This window comes from Cervus canadensis, chromosome X, assembly GCF_019320065.1.
Source record: "Cervus canadensis isolate Bull #8, Minnesota chromosome X, ASM1932006v1, whole genome shotgun sequence".
In the NCBI taxonomy this organism is placed as follows: Eukaryota; Metazoa; Chordata; class Mammalia; order Artiodactyla; family Cervidae; genus Cervus; species Cervus canadensis.
This window is the reverse complement of record NC_057419.1, coordinates 81,335,558-81,358,331: the sequence shown is the minus strand read 5'-3', so window position 1 is coordinate 81,358,331 and position 22,774 is coordinate 81,335,558.

Sequence of the window (22,774 nt, the reverse complement as noted above, 5' to 3'; positions counted from 1 at the left end):
TTTCCCTCACAGTGGAGGATCTTTTCACCATTAACCTAGAAGTTTTATTATCAGTGCTGTATAGTTGGAGAAGTCTTGAGACTACTGGAAGAATAAGACTGAAGTCCAGAGGCAGGAGACTTAAGCCCAAAACCTAAGAACACCAGAAAACTCCTGACTACACGGAACATTAAGTAATAAGAGATCATCCAAAAGCCTCCATACCTACACTGAAACCAACCACCACCCAAGAGCCAATAAGTTCCAGAGCAAGACATACCATGCAAATTCCCCAGCAACCCAGGAACATAGCCCTGAGCATCAACATACAGGCTGCCCAAAGTCACACCTAACACATGGACCCATCTCAAAACTCACTACTGGACACTCCATTGCACTCCAGAGAGAAGAAATCCAGCTCCATGCACCAGAACACTGACACAAGCTTCCCTAACCAGGAAACCTTGACAAGCCAATCGCCCAACCCCACCCACTGGGGGAAACCTTCAAATGAAAAGGAAAGACAGACCACCAGAATGCAGAAAGCCCACTCCAGACACAGCAATCTAAACAAGATGAAAAGGCAGAGAAATACCCAACAGGTAAAGGAACATGAAAAATGCCCACCAAGTCAAACAAAAGAGGAGGAGATAGGGAATATACCTGAAAAAAATTTAGAATAATTATAATAAAAATGATCCAACATCTTGAAAACAAAATGGAGTTAAAGATAAATACCCTGGAGACAAAGATTGAGAAGATGCAAGAAATGTTTAATAAGGACCTAGAAGAAATAAAAAAAGAGTAAATTAATAATGAATAATGCAATAAATGAGATAAAAAACATTCTGGAGGGAACCAACAGTAGAATAGAAGAGACAGAAGATAGGATAAGTGAGGTAGAAGATAAAATGGTGGGAATGAATGAAGCAGAGAGGAAAAAAAGAAAAAAGAATAAAAAAAAACTGAGGACAACCTCAGGGACCTCTGGGACAATGTGAAATGCCCCAACATTCGAATCATAGGAGTCCCAGAAGAAGAAGACAAAAAGAAAGGCCATGAGAAAATACTCGAGGAGATAATAGCTGAAATCTTCCCTAAAATGGAGAAGGAAATAGTTAAACTGGTCCAAGAAACCCAGAGAGTCCCAAACAGGATAAATGCAAGGCAAAACACCCCAAGACACATGTTAATCAAATTTACAAAGGTCAAACACAAAGAACAAATATTAAAAGCAACAAGGGAGAAACAACAAATAACACACAAAGGGATTCCCATAAGCATAACAGCAAATCTATCAATAGAAACCCTTCAGGCCAGAAGGGAATGGCAGGACATACTTAAACTAATGAAAGAGAATAATCTACAACCTAGATTACTGTACCCAGCAAGGATCTCATTCAGATATGAAGGAGAATTCAAAAGCTTTACAGACAAGCAAAAGCTGAAAGAATTCAGCACCACCAAATGAGCTCTTCAACAAATGCTAAAGGATCTTCTCTAGACAGGAAACACAGAAAGGTTGTATAAACGTGAATCCAAACAACAAAGTAAATGGCAACGGGACCATACCTATTAATAATTACCTGCAAGATAAATGGGTTGAATGCCCCAACCTAAAGACAAAGACTGGCTGAATGGATACAAAAACAAGACCCCTATATATGCTGTCTACACGAGACCCACCTCAAAACAAGGGACACATACAGACTAAAAGTGAAGGGCTGGAAAAAAATATTTCACACAAAGGGAGACCAACAGAAAACAGGAGTCACAATACTCATATCAGATAAAATAGACTTTAAAATAAAGGCTGTGAAAAGAGACAAAGAAGGACACTACATAATGATCAAAGGATCAATCCAAGAAGAAGACATAACAATTATAAATATATATGCACCCAACATAGAAGTACCACAATATGTAAGGCAAATGCTAACGAGTATGAAAGAGGAAATTAATAGTAACACAATAATAGTGGGAGACTTTAATACCCCACTCACAACTATGGATAGATCAACTAAACAGAAAATTAACAAGGAAACACAAACTTTAAATGACACAGTGGACCAGCTAGATCTAATTGATATCTATAGGACATTTCACCCCAAAACAATCAACTTCACCTTTTTCTCAAGCGCACACAGAACCTTCCCCAGAGTAGATCACATCTTGGGCCATAAATCTAGCCTTGGGAAATTCAAAAAAAATTAAATCATTCCAGTCATCTATTCTGACCACAGTGCAGTAAGATTAGATCTCAATTACAGGAAAAAAATATTAGAAATTCAAACATATGGAGGCTATATAACACGCTTCTGGATAACCAACAAATCATAGAAGAAATCGAAAAAGAATTCAAAATATGCATAGAAACGAATGAAAATGAAAGTACAACAACCCAAAACCTATTTGACACTGTAAAAGCAGTACTAAGGGGGAAGGTTCATAGCATTACAGGATTACCTCAAGAAACAAGAAAAAAGTCAAATAAATATCCTAACTCTACACCTAAAGAAATTAGAGAAGGAAGAAATGAAGAACCGCGGGGTTAGTAGAATGAAATAAATCTTAAAAATTAGGGCAGAAATAAATGCAAAAAAAAGAGAGAGACCATAGCAAAAATCAACAAAGCTCAAAGCTGGTTTTTTGAAAAAATGAACAAAATTGACAAACAGTTAGGAAGACTCATTAAGAAATAAAGGGTGAAAAACCAAATTAACAAAATTAGAAATGAAACTGGAGGGATCACAACAGACAAAACTGAAATACAAAGGATCATAAGAGACAACTACCAGCAGCTCTATGCCAATAAAATGGACAATTTGGAAGAAATGGACAAATTCTTAGAAAAATATAACTTTCCAAAACAGAACCAGAAAAAAATAGAAGATCTTAACAGACACATCACAAGCAAGGAAGTTGAAACTGTAATCAGAAATCTTCCAGCAAACAAAGCCCAGGACCAGATGGCTTCATAGCTGAATTCTACCAAAAATTTAGAGAAGAGCTAACACCTTTCTTACTCAAACTTTTCCAGAAAATTACAGAAGAAGGTAAACTTCCAAACTCATTCTATGAGGCCACCATCACCCTAATTCCAAAACCAGACAAAGATGCAACAGAAAAAGAAAACTACAGGCCAGTATCACTGATGAACATAGATGCAAAAATCCTTAACAAAATTCTAGCAAACAGAATCCAACAACATATTTAAAAAATTATATATCATGACCAAGTGGGCTTTATCCCAGGAATGCAAGGATTCTTTAATATCTGCAAATCAATCAATGTAATACACCACATTAACAAAATGAAAGATAAAAACCATATGATTATCTCAATAGATGCAGAGAAAGCCTTTGACAAAATTCAACACACATTTATGATTAAAACTCTCCAGAAAGCAGGAATAGAAGGAACATACCTCAACATAATAAAAGCTATATATGACAAACCTACAGCAATCATTACCCTCAATGGAGAAAAATTGAAAGCTTTTCCCCTAAAATCAGGAACAAGGCAAGGGTGCCCAGTCTCACCACTACTATTCAACGTAGTTTTGGAAGTTTTGGCCACAGCAATCGAGCAGAAAAAGAAGTAAAACGAATCCAGATAGGAAAAGAAGAAGTGAAACTCTTGCTGTTTGCAGATGACATGATCCTCTACATAGAAAACCCTAAAGACTCTACCAGAAAATTACTAGAGCTAATCAATGAATATACTAAAGTTGCAGGATATAAAATTAACACACAGAAATCCCTTGCATTCCTATACACTAACAATGAGAAAACAGAAAGAGAAATTAAGGAAACAATATCATTCACCATTGCAACAAAAAGAATAAAATACTTACAAATATATCTACCTAAAGAAACAAAAGACCTATGCATAGAAAACCATAAAACACTGATGAAAGAAATCAAAGAGGACACAAACAGATGGAGAAATATACCATGTTCAAGGATTGAAAGAATCAATATTGTCAAAATGACTATACTACCCAAAGCAATCTATAGATGAAATGCAATCCCTATCAAGCTACCAACGGTATTTTTCACAGAACTAGACCAAAGAATTTCACAATTTGTATGGAAATACAAAAAACCTTGAATAGTCAAAGTAATCTTGAGAAAGAAGAATGGGACTGGAGGAATCAACCTGCCTGACTTCAGGCTCTACTACAAAGCCACAGTCATCAAGACAGTATGGTACTGGCACAAAGACAGAAATATAGATCAATGGAACAGAATAGAAAGCCCAGAGATAAATCCATGAACCTATGGACACCTTATCTTCAACAAAGGAGGCAAGAATATACAATGCAAAAAAGACAACCTCTTTAACAAGTGGTGCTGGGAAAACTGGTCAACCACTTGTAAAAGAATGAAACTAGAACACTTTCTAACACCATACACAAAAATAAACTCAAAATGGATTAAAGATCTAAATGTAAGGCCAGAATCTATAAAACTCCTAGAGGAGAACATAGGCAAAACACTCTCCGACATGAATCAGAGCAGGATCCTCTATGACCCACCTCCCAGAATATTGGAAATAAAAGCAAAAACAAATAAATGGGACCTAATTAAACTTAAAAGCTTTTGCACTACAAAGGAAACTATAAGTAAGGTGAAAAGACAGCCCTCAGATTGGGAGAAAATAATAGCAAATGAAGAAACAGACAAAGGATTAATCTCAAAAATATACAAGCAACTCCTGCAGCTCAATTCCAGAAAAATAAATGACCTAATCAAAAAATGGGCCAAAGACCTGAACAGATATTTCTCCAAAGAAGGCTAACAAACACATGAAAAGATGCTCAACATCACTCATTATCAGAGAAATGCAAATCAAAACCTCAATGAAGTACCATTACACGCCAGTCAGGATGGCTGCTATCCAAAAGTCTACAAGCAATACATACTCGAGAGGGTGTGAAGAAAAAGAAACCCTCTTACACTGTTGGTGGGAATGCAAACTAGTACAGCCTCTATGGAGAAGAGTGTGGAGATTTGTTAAAAAAAACTGGAAATAGAACTGCCATATGACCCAGCAATCCCACTCCTGGGTATACACACCAAGGCAACCAGATCTGAAAGAGACACGTGCACCCCAATGTTCATCGCAGCACTGTTTATAGTAGCCAGGACATGGAAGCAACCTAGATGCCCATCAGCAGACGAATGGATAAGGAAGCTATGGAACATATACACCATGGAATATTACTCAGCCATTAAAAAGAATTCATTTGAATCAGTTCTAATGAGATGGATGAAACTGGAGCCCCTTATACAGAGTGAAGTAAGCCAGAAAGATAAACACCAGTACAGTATACTAACACATATATATGGAATTTAGAAGGATGGTAACGATAACCCTATATGCAAAACAGAAAAAGAGATACAGATGTAAAGAACAGACTTTTGGACTCTCTGGGCAAAGGCGAGGGTGGGATGTTTCGAGAGAACAGCATTGAAACATGTATATTATCAAGGGTGAAACAGATCACCAGCCCAGGTTGGATGCATGAGACAAGTGCTCACGTCTGGTGCACTGGGAAGACCCAGAGGGATCGGGTGGAGAGGGAGCTGGGAGGGGGGATCGGGATGGGGAATACATGTAAATCCATGGTTGATTCATGTCTACGTATGGCAAAAACCATTACAATATTGTAAAGTAATTAGCCTCCAACTAATAAAAATAAATGGAAAAAAAATTAAGTTAAAACAAATTTTAACACAGAAATCTACTACTAATAAGCACTTTCAAGTAAATATTTGTTAACTCAGGAACTAGATAAAAATGACAGCTGTTCACAGATGTTAATTTGCTTAAATAATTTATGCAAAGCATATCAATTTTTTCAAAATAAAGTAAAAATCTCCAGTTTTGATTTCTACAATGAGTTATAGTGTTATGTTCCTCAAAATCCTGGAGAATGAAATGGAGACCCACTCCACTATTCCTGCCTGGAAAATTCCATGGACAGAAGAACCTAGTGAGCCTACATGGGATTGTAAAGAGTCAAACATGGAGCCTACATGGGGTTGTAAAGAGTCAGACATGACTGAACACCCATGTACACACACACATTTCTCAAAATAATAAGATAATTTTATTGACTTTTTCTATATTTTCTGTCTATCAGAAATAATCACAAAGAATATCTTTATCATATTGACAATAAATCAATGATTTTTTTTTGTCAATTTGGGCCAGGTGTTAACTGTATCTTTTAGATTCATATTTCTAGAACCAAGTAGCATATATTATTATTCAGCTGACAAGTACAAATATTGATTAGCCACAGTGACTATTATGACTAGTTGATATTGTCTATAACATACTAGTTGTCAAATATTTTAGATAATTATTCATACTTTCAGTGTCAATATTTAAGAGTCTGTTTTCCTGCTTTAATTTTTGTTTTTTCTTTGTCAAAGAATCATGATAAAAAGCCTTTTATATCTCTGCCTTCCTCATTATCGAATCCAATCCATCCTCCAATACTGATGAATTGGTGGTGAATTTATTTTTAATTTATTTTTTCTTAGAGAAAATTATAAATGCAATTATTTGCAAAAAACGGTTAAATGACTTATTAGTCAAAGCTTCTCTATTAGTTACCTTTTCTGGCTATCAGAATTATAAGTAATACCTACTTTTTCCAATTATATTCCTGCTACAAGTTTAAATGAAGAAATGCTTATAAGTAAGCAAAACAATATTAATATACCCAACTGAATAACAGTTATCCTTTACATGATAATATCATCCTCACAGTATCATAGTTACAGAAGAAAAAAAAAAAAAACTCTTGAAATTGTTATATTATCTACATAAGATACATTGATCAATAAAGGGACATATTTTGAGGTTACTTTAGGAGCTTTGCTATCAATAATGACTTAAAAATATTCCTGTAATCTATTCTGCCATTGTTGAAGATGGTTTAGAGAACATTTTTATGTTTAGATTTCTGAGATTCCCAGATTAATAAACCTAAAGATGAATATAGCAATTTTCCTGTGATTCATACAAAGCTAAAGAAAAAAAAAAGTAGAAATGAATAGAGTGAATAAAATGTTCTTTTTATGGCTTCTTTCTCAAAGAAGTAAAAATGGTATTTTTATTTTTAAATACTGATTTAACAAATATGTACATATATAATGTGTTCTTGGTACTTTTATTGGAGACATAGCAATGAACAATGAAAACATAGTGTTTGCCTTCATGGAGTGAATATTTTAAGAGAAAATTCTTTGTTTCCTATATTTAGTCACAGTTTTCCCAATGATCTATGTGTAGACTTTGGAGAAATGCATTCAACAGATATTTGTTAGTATCTATTATAAGCAAGGTACTGTGAAAGGCAAAGAAGACATGGGACTTAAAGCTTGAACTCTATTCTGTTAGTTGAAAGAGTACTAAAAGCCCATACTCTAAATGTGTATTAATATTTCATTTCTCATTGGGAAAACATTCAGCTATAAATACTGAAAGTGGTTTAACAAACACATGTTTCTCCATCTGTAAGTCACAGAGTTTAGTGGTTAAGAGCATATACTTTACAGTCAGAAAAATTTGTATTTATATGCTGCCTTTTTAAATGTTATGACTTGGAAAATTTACCTGACCCCTTTGAGACCTTGATTCTTTATACACAAAATAGGTATAAAATTATCAATCTCAAAGGTATAAAATTGGTATATATATATATATCTCACAAGTGTATAAGAGGACCCAGTACTTACTTAGTAAACAAAATTAAATGGTAACTCTTACTGTTGTTCCTTTACTATGTAATATCTTTTAAAATGTTTACATACAATTTCCATAAATTCTCTTTGTATCATTTTTTTCTTATCCTCTAATATTATACTTTCCAAATTCCCATATGAGACATGCCTCTCTAGAATCATTCTAGTCTTTTTGATTTGAATAGAAGGTATAGATACTTAGTGTTTTCCCAGGGAATGTCTCAGATACTCAGTAACTGAAAAAGAGCTATCTTTCACTCACTACATAGATAGTTCAAGACATATCTTTGTCTTTTTGATGTCTAAGAGTGCATATTACCTCAAAGCCTCAAGCCCTGATCAAGAAACATGTATTCTGTTAAATTATTTTCAGTGTTTATAGCTGAATGTCACTTTCAGATCATAGGTCTTCAGTACTTTATCAACCAATAGAATAGAGTCTAAGCTCTAAATTCCATGTCTTCTTTGCCTTGTTAAGTGCCTTACTTACAGTAGACATTAATCAATATCTGTTGAATAAATAAATGAACTGAACAACATTGTTGGAGAGATCAAATAAATTACAACTTACATCTTTATACAACTTTTCAATTTTCAAAGTAGTTTCAAAAATTCTGTTTTTGAGGTTGGTGCCAAGACAGTTCAAACACTGAGTAATCAGAATCAACTTTATCAAATAATTAGAATTGAAAGGGCCTTTAGAGGATAAACACTTTCAGCAGTTTCTGATGGCATTAGAAAATGAACAAAACTGAGATAGATCAATGAGTGGAAGCTACTTCTAACAAACTTCGTGAAACTTTCTTCAATTATATTGCTATACAATAATAAACTTTGTGAATTTATAAAGTTCCCCAAATCTTATATATTCCAGATTTTAAAAAAGTGTATGCAAAATAAAACCAGGAGCACCTTAAAAAAAATCTTCCATACCACTGAACATAAGGCAGAATATAATGTATGCTTCAATAAAAACATACTAATTTATCGCAGGACATCAATGAAGTAGATGGTATATTAGTTTTTAAATTTTGAAAAAAAATTCAAGTATTAAGTATTGGATAAATTGAAATTTGAAAGTATTATGTAATAGTTCAAGTAGCATTTATATGATTGGGATGTTTGTGGTTATATAGTGAAAACAACAAAGTAATGAATATGTACAGTTAATTAAAATCAATTCTCCAAGATAATTGCCAATAGAAATTCTTTTTATTCCTTAGTCAGTATCCAAGGGCCATATTTTATTAAAATAAGTCACAAGAATCAAACCAAATGTTTGAAAAACATTTGAAATTAAATATTTTATGTCTGCTAAACATTTGAGGTTTCTGTCTTAGGACAAAAAAGTATCCTAATTTCAAGTGAGTTAGAAAAATTTACTGATGAATGATCTGTTTTCAAACATTTTCTACATATTTATACATGAACTAAAACTAAGGAAAAAAGAAAATGGTGCAGAAGGAAAATAAACGCAGAAGGATAAATGGGCATGGAAGAATTAAAAATATAAGAAAGAAAATCAATGGAGATGGTGCTTCACTTAGGGAAAAAAATATCAGTATCCATGAAGAATTTAGAACTGCAGAGAAGGATGCTTAACTAGCAGTGATAGTGGTTGGTTGATAGAGAGGACCAGAGAGCTATTACCCAAGCAGCCTTGCAGAATATTTATATATGTATATTGTATAGAACATAAAATGCTAACTCAGAAGGTACCACATAAGTCATTAACTTTAGTCACTTCATTTATACATGTGAAAAATATGAGGTGCAGAGAAGTTATATCTTGGTCAATATCACTTATCTGGTTAGTGATATAACTTGTTTTTTTTTTTTTTTTTTCATTGTAAAAATCATTCAATGTTATGTTACAAGGGGACATGGTGATTGCTAAGAAAAAAACAAAAGAAAGCATACTGTGTGCTTGGGAAATACAAGATACACCTCAAGAAGCATCACAAGGCAGTGCTTTCCTAATTCCATTTCCAAGACACATTAACTGGCTCTCAGTCTTGGAGACCAGAATGATAATTCTGTCATAACAGCAAAAACGGACCCATCTCACAGGAATAGACTCATATTTTCCAAGGTGTGAGAGTGATATGTAAAACATACAAGAATGTCAATGTATTACATTTTGATAAGAAATGTATCAGAGAAGATCATTGTTATTTACTGTAAATTGTTATTTACTATACTCATTAGTTCCATTGGCAATTCAGCCAATTTCTTTACACAGATATTCCATGTCTAATTAATTCTCATGAAAAGAATCCAGTAGGTTACCTTACTAGTATCTGTCAGTTTGTACAACTTCATGATTTCAAAAGCAGTCACCTTCAGACAATAAAACTACAGGCTAATATCACAGATGAACATAGATGCAAAAATCCTCAACAAAATATTAGCAAACCAAATTCAACAACACATTAAAGGAATCATACATCATGATCAAATTGGATTTATCCCAGGGATGAAAGTTGTGTTTTTTTTTAATATTTGCAAATCAAACATTGTGATACACCAAATTAACAAACTGAAGAATAAAACCCACTGATCATCTCAATAAATACAGAAAAAGCTTTTGATAAAATTCAATAACCCATCTGTGAGAAAAGCTCTCCAGAAAGTGGGCATAGAGAGACCAAACTCAACATAATAAAGGGATTATATGACAAATCCACAGCTAACATACTCAATGGTGAAAAGCTAAAAGCATTTCCTCTAAGATCCAAAAGAAGACAAGGATGTCCACTCCCTCCATTTTTACTTACATAGATTTGAAAGTCTTAGTCATGGAAATCAGAGATGGAAAAGAAATAAAAGGAATCCAAATTGGAAAAGAAGTAAGATTGTCACTCTTTGCAGATGACATGATGTTGTACATAGAAAAGTCCTAAAGATCCTACCAGAAAACTACTCAATCTCATTAATGAATTGAGTAAAGTTGAAGGATTCAAAGCTTATACACAGAAATCTGTTGCATTTCTATACACTAACAATGAAATATCAGAAAGAGAGATTAAGTGAACAATTTTATTTACCATCACATCAAAAAAGATAAAATTCTTAGGGATAAAGAATTATGGCCTGGATAATCCCATGGACAGAGGCGCCTGGCAGGCTATAGTCTATGGGGTTGCTAAAGAGTCAGACATGACTTGGTAACTAAACAAAAACACAAAGGAGGCAAAAGACCTGTACTCTGAAAGGTACAAGATGCTAATGTAAGAAACTGAAGATGACACAAACAGAAGAAAAGATATACCATGTTCTTGGATTGGAAAAATAAATATTGTCAAAATGATCATGCTATCCAAGGCAATCTACAGATTCAATACAATCCCTATCAAATTACCAGTGGCATTTTCCCACAGATTAAGAATAAAAAAAAAAAATCTTAAAATCTGTATGGAAGCAAGAAACCTGAATAGTCAAAACAGTCTTGAGAAAGAAAATGGAGCTAAAGGAACCAGACTCCCTGATTCAGACCACACTATAAAACAACAGTGATCAAAAGAGTAATATATGTAAAATAGATAGCCGGTGGAAATTTGCTATATGACTCAGGGAACACAAACCAGGGCTCTGTGACAACCTAAAGAGGTGGGTTGGAGTGGGAGGTGAGAGGGAAGCTCAAGAAGGAGGGGACATATGTTTGCCTATGACTGATCCATGTTGATGTATGACAGAAACCAGCAAGATATTGTAATTATCCTTCAATCAAAATAAATTAAGAAAAAAGTACAGTACTGACACAGACTTACAGATTAATGGAATAGGATAGAAAGCCCAGAAACAATCCCACATCCCTATGGTTAATTAATCTATGACAAAGTAGACAAGAATATACAATGGATAAAAGACAGTCTCTTCATAAAGTTGTGCTGGGAAAGTAAACAGCTACATGCAAAAGAATGAAACTAGAACATTCTCTAGGAACATACATAGAAATAAGCCCAAAATGTATTAAAGACCTAAATATAAGACAAGATGCCATAAAACTCTTAGAAGAAGACATAGGAATAAATGTTTGGCATTAATCACAAGAATATTTCTTTAGGTTCACCTTCTAGATTAATGGGAATAAGAACAAAACTAAACAAATGGGACCTAATTAAACTTAAAAGCTCTTGCTCAGCAAATGAAACCATAAAACAAAATAAAAAGAAAACCCACAAATGGGAGAAAAAATTTGCAAATGACACAAACAACAAGGAGTTACTCTTCAAAATTTGCAAACAGCTCATGGAGCTGAACCTCTCCCCAACCCTTGTCTCTGTGACCTAATAGCAGTGGCCATTTGCATGGGTTGCAGTATGTAAGACTTGGTATCCAAACTTGGGTGGCCTAAGGAGACTAAGGGACAGTTGGTGCCTGGCTCCCTCAGGAGCTGCCAACTGAGATCTGTCTCCTATTAGCCAGAACTGGGACATTGGAGGGTGAAAGCTATGCCTTGGGATTTTGCCCTTTCTTATCAGGACAGAGAATAACATTCATCTGGTAGAGATTTACAGGAATATCGTTACCTGACCATGACTTGACCTCAATAACAAAGGATCTGACACTGAGAAGTCTGTTGTATGTATGTATGTATGTATATATATATATACATACATACAGAAGATCTAAATAGACATTTCTCCAAAGAAGACATACAGATGGCCAAACAGCACACAAAAGATGCTCAACATCACTAATTATTAGAGAAATGCACATCAAAGCTACAGTGAGATATTACCTCACACCATTCAGATTGGCCATCTTCAATTAACCTATAAACAATGCATGCTGGACAGGATGTGGAGAAAAGGAAACCCTCTTACACTGTTGGTGAGAATGTAAATTGGTACAGACATTATGAACAGTGTGGCACTTCCTTGGAAAAAAATAAAAAATAAAAATTGAGCAATCATATGGCACAGCAATCCCATCCCTGGGCATATATCTGGAGAAAACCATGGTTCAAAAAGGATACACTGCAGCATGATTTACAATAACCAATACATGGAAACAACCTAAATGTCCACTGACAGAGTAATACATAAAGATAATGTGGTATGTATATACAATGGACTACTACTCAACCATAAAAAGAATAAAATGATGTCATTTGAAGCAACATGGATGGAGGTAAAGATTCTCATAATAAGTGAAACAAGCCAGAAAAAGACAAATATCATATGATGCCACTTATATGTGGAATACAAATATATATATATATATTTACAAAACAGAAATGGACTCACAGACTTCAAAAACTAATTTAAAGTTATGAAAAAGATAAAAGTGGAGGGGAAGAGATAAGTTAGGAGGTTGGGATTAACACAAACACACTACTATCTACAAAATAGCTAATCAATAAGGCCTTATATATAAAATAGCTAATCAAAAAGGTACAATAGTTAATCCCAATAAGCATAGAGAACGCTACTCTATACTCTGCTAAAATACATGGAAAAAGACTGAAAAAGAATAGATATATATGTGTATAACTACATCACTTTGTTGTACATGCGAAACTAGAGAAATAGTGTAAATCAACCGTACTTCAATATAAAATAAAAATTTTAAAAATAGTTTCCTCAATTTTCAGTAAAATGATTTTCTTTCTTTGATAGATAAAATGAGTTAAAGCATTTGAGGATGTCTATCAGTAAGTTCAGTTTCTCAGTCATGTCTGACTCTGTGACCCCATGGACTTCATGCAGAAGGACAGACTTCCCTGTCCTTCACCAACTTCCGGAACTTACTCAAACTCATGTCCATTGAGTCATTCCGTCCAACTCATGCCATCCAAACATCTCATCCTCTGTCTGCTTCTCCTCCTGCCTTCAATCTTTCCCATCATCAGGGTCTTTTCAAATGAGTAAGTTCTTTGCATCAATGTGGCCAAAGTATTGAGTTTCATCTTCAACATCAGTCCTTCCAAAGAATATTCAGGACTGATTTCCTTTAGGATTGGTCAGTTTGATCTCCATTCAGTCTAAAGGACTCTCAAGAGTCTTCTCCAACACCACAGTTCAGAAGCATCAATTCTTTGGTGTTTAGCTTTCTTTATTGTCCAACTTTCACATCCATACATGACTACTGGAAAAACGATAGCCTTGACTACATGGACCTTTGTTGGCAAAGTAGTGTCTCTGCTTTTTACTATGCTGTCTAGGTTGGTTTTAACTTTTCTTCTAAGCAGCAAGAGTCTTTTATTTTTCTCTCTGCAGGTCACCATCTGCAGTGATTTTGGGGCCCCCCAAAATAAAGTCTCTCACCGTTTCCATTGTTTCCCCATCTATTTGCCATTAAGTGATGGGACCAGAGGCTATGATGTTACTTTTCTGAATGTTGAGTTTTAAGCCAAATTTTTCACTCTCCTCTTTCTCTTTCATCAATAGGCTCTTCAGGTATTCTTTGCTTTCTGCCATAAGAGTGGTGTCATCTGCATATTGATACTTCTGGCAATCTTGATTCCAGCTAGTGCTTCATCCAGCCTGGCGTTTCATATGATGTACTCTGCATATATGTTAAACAAGCAGGGTAACAATATACAGCCTTGACGTACTCCTTTCCTGATTTGGAACCAGTCTGTTGTTCCATGTCCAGTTCTAATTGTTGCTTCTTGACCTGCATACAGATTTCTCAGGAGGCAGGTAAGGTGGTCTGCTTTCCCATCTCTGTAAGAATTTTTTTCGCAGTTTGTTGTGATCCACACAGTCAAAGAGTATATAAAATTGCTTTATAGCATAGGGTAATTGTTGATAATCATAATTCTCAACAAATAATCTATTTAACTTTACAAAATAGCATTTCACATTTTCATAACACAAAATTATTTTTCTTTCATTTACATTATTTTGTTTGATTGTTACAATAAGCCTAGAGCCAGACATCCTGGAGTGTGAAGGCAAGTGAGCCACAGGAAGCATTACTATGAACAAAGCTAGTGAAGGTGATGGAATTACTAAAAGATGATGCTGTTAAAGTGCTGCACTCAATACACCACCAAATTTGGATAGCTCAGAAGTGCCATAGGACTGGGAAAATGTCAGTTTTCATTCTAATTACAAAGAAAGGCAATTCCAAAGGATGTTCAAACTACACAATTACACTCATTTCACATGCTAGCAAAGTTATCCTCAAAATCCTTCAATCTAGGCTTCAAAAGTACCTGAATCAAAAACTTCCAGATGTACAAGCTGGGTTTAGAAAAGGCAGAGGAACCAGAGATCAAATTACCAACATAAATTGATTCATATAAAAAGCATAGGAATCAAAATAATTAACTTCTGCTTCATTAATTATGCTAAAGCCTTTGACTGTGTGGATCACAAGAAACTGTTGAAAATCCTGAAAGAAATGGGAATACTAGACCACCTTACATGTCTCCTGAGAAACCTTTATTCAGGCCAAGAAGCAACAGTTAGAACTGAACATGAAACAATAGACTGGTTTCACATTGGGAAAGGAGTAAGTCAAGGCTGTATATCGCCATCATGTTTATTTAACTTATATGCTGAGTACATCATGTAAAATGCCAAGCTGGATGAATCACAGGCTGGAATCAAGACTGCAGGGAGAAATATCAACAAGCTCAGATAATGCAGATGATACCACTCTAATGACAGGGATCAAAAAGGACTAAAGAGCCTCCTGGTGAGGGTGCAAGATGAAAGATGAGAGTGAAAAACCTGACTTACAATTCAACATTAAAAAAACTAAGATTATGGCATCTAGTTTCACCACTTCTTGACAAATAGATTGGGAAAAACTGGAAATAATGTCAGACTTTATTTTCTTGGGCTCCAAAATCGCTGTGGATGGTGACTGCAGGCATGAAATTAGAAGACGCTTGTTCCTTTCAGGAAAAGCTATGAAAAACCTAGACAGAGTATTAAAAAGCAGAGACATCACCTTTCCAACAAAGGTCCACATAGTCAAAGTTACGGTTTTTCCAGTAGTCATTTACAGATTTGAGATTTGGACCACAAAGGCTAAGTGCTGAAGAATTGATGCTTTCAAATTGTGGTTCTGGAGAAGCCTCTTGAGAGTCCCTTGGACTGCAAGGAGATCTAACCAGTCAACCCTAAAGGAAATCAACCCTGAATACTCTTTGGAAGAACTGATGCTAGAGCTGAAGTTCCAAAACTTTAGTCACCTGATCCAAAGTGCTGATTCACTGGGAAATATCCTGGTACTGGGAAACACTGAAGGCAAGAGAAGGGGAAGACAGAGGATGAGATGTTTGGATGGCATCACAGACTCAATGGACATGAATTTGAAAAAAAGTCTTGGAGACAGTGGAGGACAGGGAGGCCTTGCATGCTATAGCTTATGAGGTTACAAAGAGTCAGACATGACTTAGTGATTAAATAAACACAACAAAGTAATTAAACAAGTTTTACTCCATTTCTAGGATTGTAATAGCTGACTTTCTAAAAGATAATGTGAGATAATGAAATAAATATAGAACTATAAGGGAAATTTGATTTTAATTTCTATGAAATTGGTGAGTCTCAAGATTGGTCAAGTTAATCTCCTTCTGAATCTCAGTTTCTTCATTTAAAATGACTGAGTAAGGGTTAGTAAGTTGGTGGAGTAGGAATTCTCAGTCCTAATTTTCCCACAGAATCACTGTTTTTGCAATGCTATAAGAACTAAAATACATTTATTCAGAATCCATTTAAGAAATTGCAGTACCACAGAAAAGTAGAAGGCAAAAAACATCTTCATTGAAATGGGTAAAAAGAACAATTTCATTTCAGAAACGTCAACTACATCTCCAAGCCTACACACTTCAACACCTAGAGAGATTACCTTGGGGTGTGATTTCCCTCTGAGGGGAGGTGGGTAAAAGTGGAATAAATTTCCAACATCCCTGACTGTTCAGTGCATTTGGCTGACATGAGGGTTTGGTTTCTGTCTCACTTCATATGGAGCACTGTACAATAGGAGAGAGGAAGGAGTAGAATATGATTCTATCATTTTTAGCCTTTCATTCGTTCCTTGAAGGGCTGGTTTGTGCCCCAGTTCACATGAAATACTGAATGAATCATTATAGTACAGATGCTTGAGGCAGGAGGGAATAAAGGAAAAGGGATAGGAGGTTCATAGTAGCCAGCACTTCTCTGTGAGACTGGGGTGTGGGGTGGGGGCTGGTAGTGTATCATGGAGTTCTCTCCTCCAGCAGGGAAGGAGAAAGTGTATCTCCAACATCTGTGGCCTTTAATGTATCACCTGAAAAGTTGGCTTCAGTCTCACCTAGTAGGAAACCCTAAAGGAACTATCATAGACCCATAGGGAGTAAGATTAAGAGCTACTGAGATAAAAAAGACTGGATGCTAGGGGCAGTTAGGAACAAAAACACTGAATCACTAACCAGTCTGATTGGTGAAGGTCTTTCCTAATCAAAGCCTGTCTCCAAAGAAATGGAAATTTTGTATGCTTCTGCAAAAGTAAAAAATCCAAACTAAGTCATAAGAAGCACACAGAATCTAAGGAAACATGGCACAACTGAAAGAATAAAATGCATGCATCTCCAGAGTTGACTCTAATAAAACGGAAACCTCTGTATCAACTAACAAGTTATTTAAAATAATTATATTAAAGTAGCTCATGAGTTAGAAGAAAACACAAACAACTGAAAGAAGTCAGGAAAATGATACATGAACAAAATAAGCATATCAGCAAAGAGACAGAAATGATAAAAAAAAAGAACCAAATAGAAATTTTAGAGTTAAAGAATACAATAGCAAAAATGTAAAAATTCATTAAAAGGCCTCAACAACAGATTTCATCAAGCAGCAGAAAGAATTAGTGATCTTGAAGACAGTAAATTTTAAAAGATTCAGTCATAGGAGAAGAAAAAAGGAAAAATGGTAAAGAAAAGTGAAGAAAGTACAAAGGAATTATAAGATTATTGTTGTTCAGTTGACAAGTTGTATCTGACTCTTTGCAACCACATTGACTGCAACACAACAAGCCTTGCTGTCCCTCACCATCTCCCGGAGTTTGCTCAAGTTCATGTCCATTGAATCCATGATGCCATCCAACCATCTCATCCTCTGTTGCCAACTTCTCCTTCTGCCTTCAATTTTTCCCAGCATCGGGGTCTTTTCCAATGAGTCATCTGTTCATATCAGATGGCAAAAATATTGGAGTTTCAGCTTCAGCATCAGTCCTTCCAATAAGTATTCAGGGTTGATTTCCTTTAGGATTGACTGGTTTGATCTCGTTGCAGTCCAAGAGATTCTCAAGACTCTTCTCCAGCACAATTTGAAAGCAAGAATTCTTTGGCACTCAGCCTTTTTTATGGTCCAACTCTCACATCTTTACATGACTACTGGAAAGACTGTATCCTTGACTATACAAACCTTTGTCCCAAAGTGACATCTTTGTTTTTTAATACATTATCTGGCTTTGTCACAGCTTTCCTGCCAAGAAGCAATTGTCTTTGAATTTCATGGCTGCAGTCACCACCAAACAGTGATTTTAGAGCCCAGGGAGAGGAAATCTGTCACTGCCTCTACCTTTTCCCCTTCTATTTTCAATGAAGTCTTGGGACTGGATGTCATGATCTTAGATTTTTAATTTTGAGTTTTAAGCCTGCTTTTTCAATCTCCTCTTTCACCCTCATCGAGAAGCTCTTTAATTCCTCTTTGCTATTTGCCATTAAAATGGTAGCAAATATGATATGTATTATGTGAGTCTTCAGGAATCTTAAAGAAAGCAATGCCATTTATAATGGCACCAAAAAGAATAGAATACTTAGAAATGAACTTAAAGAGGTAAAAAACTTGTACAGTGAAAGCTTCAAATCATTGATGAAAGAAATTAAGCACAAAAGGAAAAAAAGATCTATGTTGATGGATTTGAAAACTTAATATTGTTATACTGTCAAAACTATCCATGATGAGCTACATATTCAATGAAATAGCTTTCAAACTCCCAGTGGCATCTTTTTATAGAAGCAGAAAAAATTGTTCTAAAATTCTGAAAGGTCTAAAAGACCCTAAATAGCTAAAGCAATCTTGGGGGGGCGGGGAAGCAAAGCTAAAGAACAAATCATATTTTCTTATTTCAAAATACATTAAATAGCTACAGTTAAAATAACATGATATTGTCATAAAGACAAATATACAGACCAGCAGAACAAAATAGAGAGATGAGAAATAAATCCACATATAGTCAGCTGATTTTCAACAAATTAGCCAAGAATACACAATGGAGAAAGAATAGTCTCATTAGCAACTGGTGTTTGAAAACTGAATACTTATATGCAAAGAATGACATTGAATCCTTACTTAAATAATACACAAAAAACAACTTTAATGGATTAAATATTTAAATGCTTAACCCGAAATTATCAAACTTCTAAAAGAAAACATAGAGAATAACTTTGGTCTTGTCAGTAGTTTCTTGGATATGACACTGAAAACACAACTAACAAAAACAAACTTAGAAAAATAAGAGTATATTCTTAGAAGCAGAGGGAATAATTAACAGAGTCAAAAGACAACCTATGGAATGGGATAGAATACTTGCAAATTATATCATAAAGAATTAATATATAATTAATACTCAAAATACATGAGGAACTCATACCAACACAACAGTGAATCAAAAATAACCTGGCTAAAACATGGGCTAAATACTTGAAAAGACATTTCTCCAAAGAAGACATACAAATGGTTAACAGATGTATGAAAAGAGACTCAATAACACTAATCATCAGGGAAATTCTTAAAATCATGAAAAATCATATCATACCTGTGAACATGGCTATTAATGAATGAATGAATGAATAAAATGACAGGTCCTGATGAAGATATTGAGAAATTGGAAAACTTTTACCCTATATGCAGAAATGCAAAACGTGGTCTCTTGTATGGAAGAAAGCATAATATTTTCTTAAAATGTTAAACATATAGGATTGTTGTATTTATTCTACAGAATGTAAATATGGATCTCAAACAGATGTCTGCCCTCTCAAGTTCATTGCAGGGTTATTCCCAATACCCAAGATATAGAAACAGTCTAACTGTTCATCAACAGATAAATAGTTAAAGACGATGGAATATTATTTAACTTTAACAAGAATGAAATTCTGCACTATGTGACAACTTGGGTAAACTTAGAAAACATTATGCCAAGTGAAACAAGCCTATTACAGAAGGGTGAATACTGCATGATTTCACTTAAATGAGATGTCTAAAATAGTCAAATGTAAAAACAGAGAGCTAAATTGTAGTTATCAAGTGCTGGATGGAGGGGAAAATGGAGAGTTGCTAATTCACAAGTAAAGTTTCACTTGCACATGAAAAATAAGTTCTGGAGACATTCTGTTACAAGTTTGTGCCTATGTTTAGCAATTATTTAGATTTTAATATTGTATCCTTATCACAATAACAAGAAAGCATAAAAGTGAAATAAATAATAAATCTAATACAATTTTAAAATTGGACTAAATTACCTGTTTCATCAGACATTCTGTTTTTTCAAAGTGATTTGACCAAGATCACAAAGCATTTATTTGGCAGTTTTATATACTAGTTTAACTTCACCTTGTGAGGCTTTTCTTGATATTTTCTGTGAGCAATTTAGATGTCTGGGCTTTAAGTGCATCTGAATGCTACAAGGTTGGAAAATTATATGGTTGAGTCATTTTTGTATGTAATTGGTCAGTATAACTGCATGGAGTTCTCCTCCCAGGATATCAGCATTTTTTAAAATTATAAAAGTTTATGATCTTTGATCTTTTACCTACAATGCATTTTTTTTTTTTGGCCTTTTCTTCTGTGGTGTTGATTTTTAACTAGATAATGAATTATATAAGGATTGACTACTTTATTATGTATGTAATACATAAGACTTGTAACTGTAGTCTTAGATATATAATCTATAATATATATGAAAAATCAGGTAAATTTACATGTTATACAGTAATAAATTAAAAAAATGAATTCCTAATTTGATTGAGCTTTTATAACTGACATTATTTAAGAAACCATATGAATTTAATGGCAAGTGGTGTTGTTTTCACATAAATGGATGTTACTTTTGTTTATCAGAAATAATGCATATATATGTATTAATGCAAATTATTTTCATTCCTTTGTCAAATGAATTTTGGATTTAAAAATATTTGTCCTGTGTGGAGTTTTGTCAAAAAATAATGGCCTTCATGACGACAATTTGTTTTTATGTTCATGTGGTTTAATTGTCTGATTCAAACCACTTCAGGTCACTTCAATTCAGTCGTTCAGTCGTGTCCAACTCTTTGCGATCCCATGGACTGCAGCACGCCAGGCCTCCCTATCCATCACCAACTCCCGCAGTTTACTTAAATTCATGTCCATTAAGTTGGTGATGCCATCCAATCATCTCATCCTCTATTGTCCGCTTCTCCTCCTGCCTTTAGTCTTTCCCAGGATCAGGGTCTTTTCCAGTGAGTCAGCTCTTCGCATCAGGTGGCCAAAGTATTGGAGTTTCAGCTTCAGCATCAGTCCTTCCAATGAATATCCAGGACTGATCTCCTTTAGGATAGACTGATAGATAGATCTCCTTGCAGTCCAAGGGATTCTCAAGAGTCTTCTCCAACACCACAGTTCAAAAGCATCAGTTCTTCAGTGCTCAGCTTTCCTTATTAGTCCAACCCTCACATGCACACATGACTACTGGAAAAACCATAGCTTTGACTAATATTCTCATAACTTTTAATTAAAAATGCAAATATAAATATAGTAATTTCACAACTTTCATTTGCAATGATTTATGAAATACACTAAATGTACACTATTTCTAAACTTAAGACCAAAATATTAAACTTAAAACCTTAATATTAACTATATATACCTATTTTTAATTTAAGATACACTCCAGGGTTAAAAACTTAAAAAAAAAAAAAAAACTGAAAAGCAATTTTATTGTTCCAAGTGGTTTTGGTTTCTCATTCCATTTCACTGAGGTAGCATATTAATTAGAATGGTCTACCTGGAATGTAGGACTTGATTCTTGTTCCTGAGTCAGATGGGACTCAGTGTAATTTGTTTTTAATATAAAATTATTTTAGCCAGAAACTTATACTATATAAAATTGTCAGGCTCTTGGTAATGGTCCTGAGATTAAAGTTAATTTTCCTTCAGATTTGGATTTGCAAAACCACCTCTCCAAGATGTTACTGACTACTTTTTCCTTAATTACATAGTGTAATTTTGTAACTGTTTAGCTGTGTTAAATTATTTTACTTTTTTTCTTACATTTATAGAAATATTGTTTAAAAATAAATATTCATAGCACTTGCTAAAGAATAAGGCAGAATTATGCAAGTAGACTACTGTGATAATGCAATGGGGTTTTGCACTAGAGGAGTAAGATTGGGCTCAACTCTGAATAAAACAAACAAAAAAAAAACCAGAATTTTATAGCCAAGGAGCACAGTGGGAGGGTCAGTGGATGGTATTAAGAGGGTAAATCAGGGATAGGGGGAGGATTTAGCTGAATTGACCTAACATAATATTTGCATGAGGTAGGATAAGGATAAGACATCACCTGAGGGATAAGATGCAAAACTCAAACACATATTGAGGGTGATCAGATAACAGGACTCAGAAATTCTGGCTAAACTGACTTAGCAGAATTCTTGCTAAAATTGGACAATGAAGATTCAAAAACCCAAAAATCAAGGCCTAGTTGAGAAGATAGTTCAAGGGAGCTTGACTAGGGTTTGTTCAATGAGATAATTCTGTCACAGTTTTTTTTTTTTTTCCCATTTATTTTTATTAGTTGGAGGCTAATTACTTTACAATATTGTAGTGGGTTTTGTCATACATTGACATGAATTAGCCATGGATTTACATGTATTCCCCATCCCGATCCCCCCTCCCACCTCCCTCTCTACCCGATCCCTCTGGGTCTTCCCAGTGCACCAGGCCGGAGCACTTGTCTCATGCATCCAACCTGGGCTGGTGATCTGTTTCACTATAGATAATATACATGTTTCAATGCTGTTCTCTCGAAACCTCCCACCCTCGCCT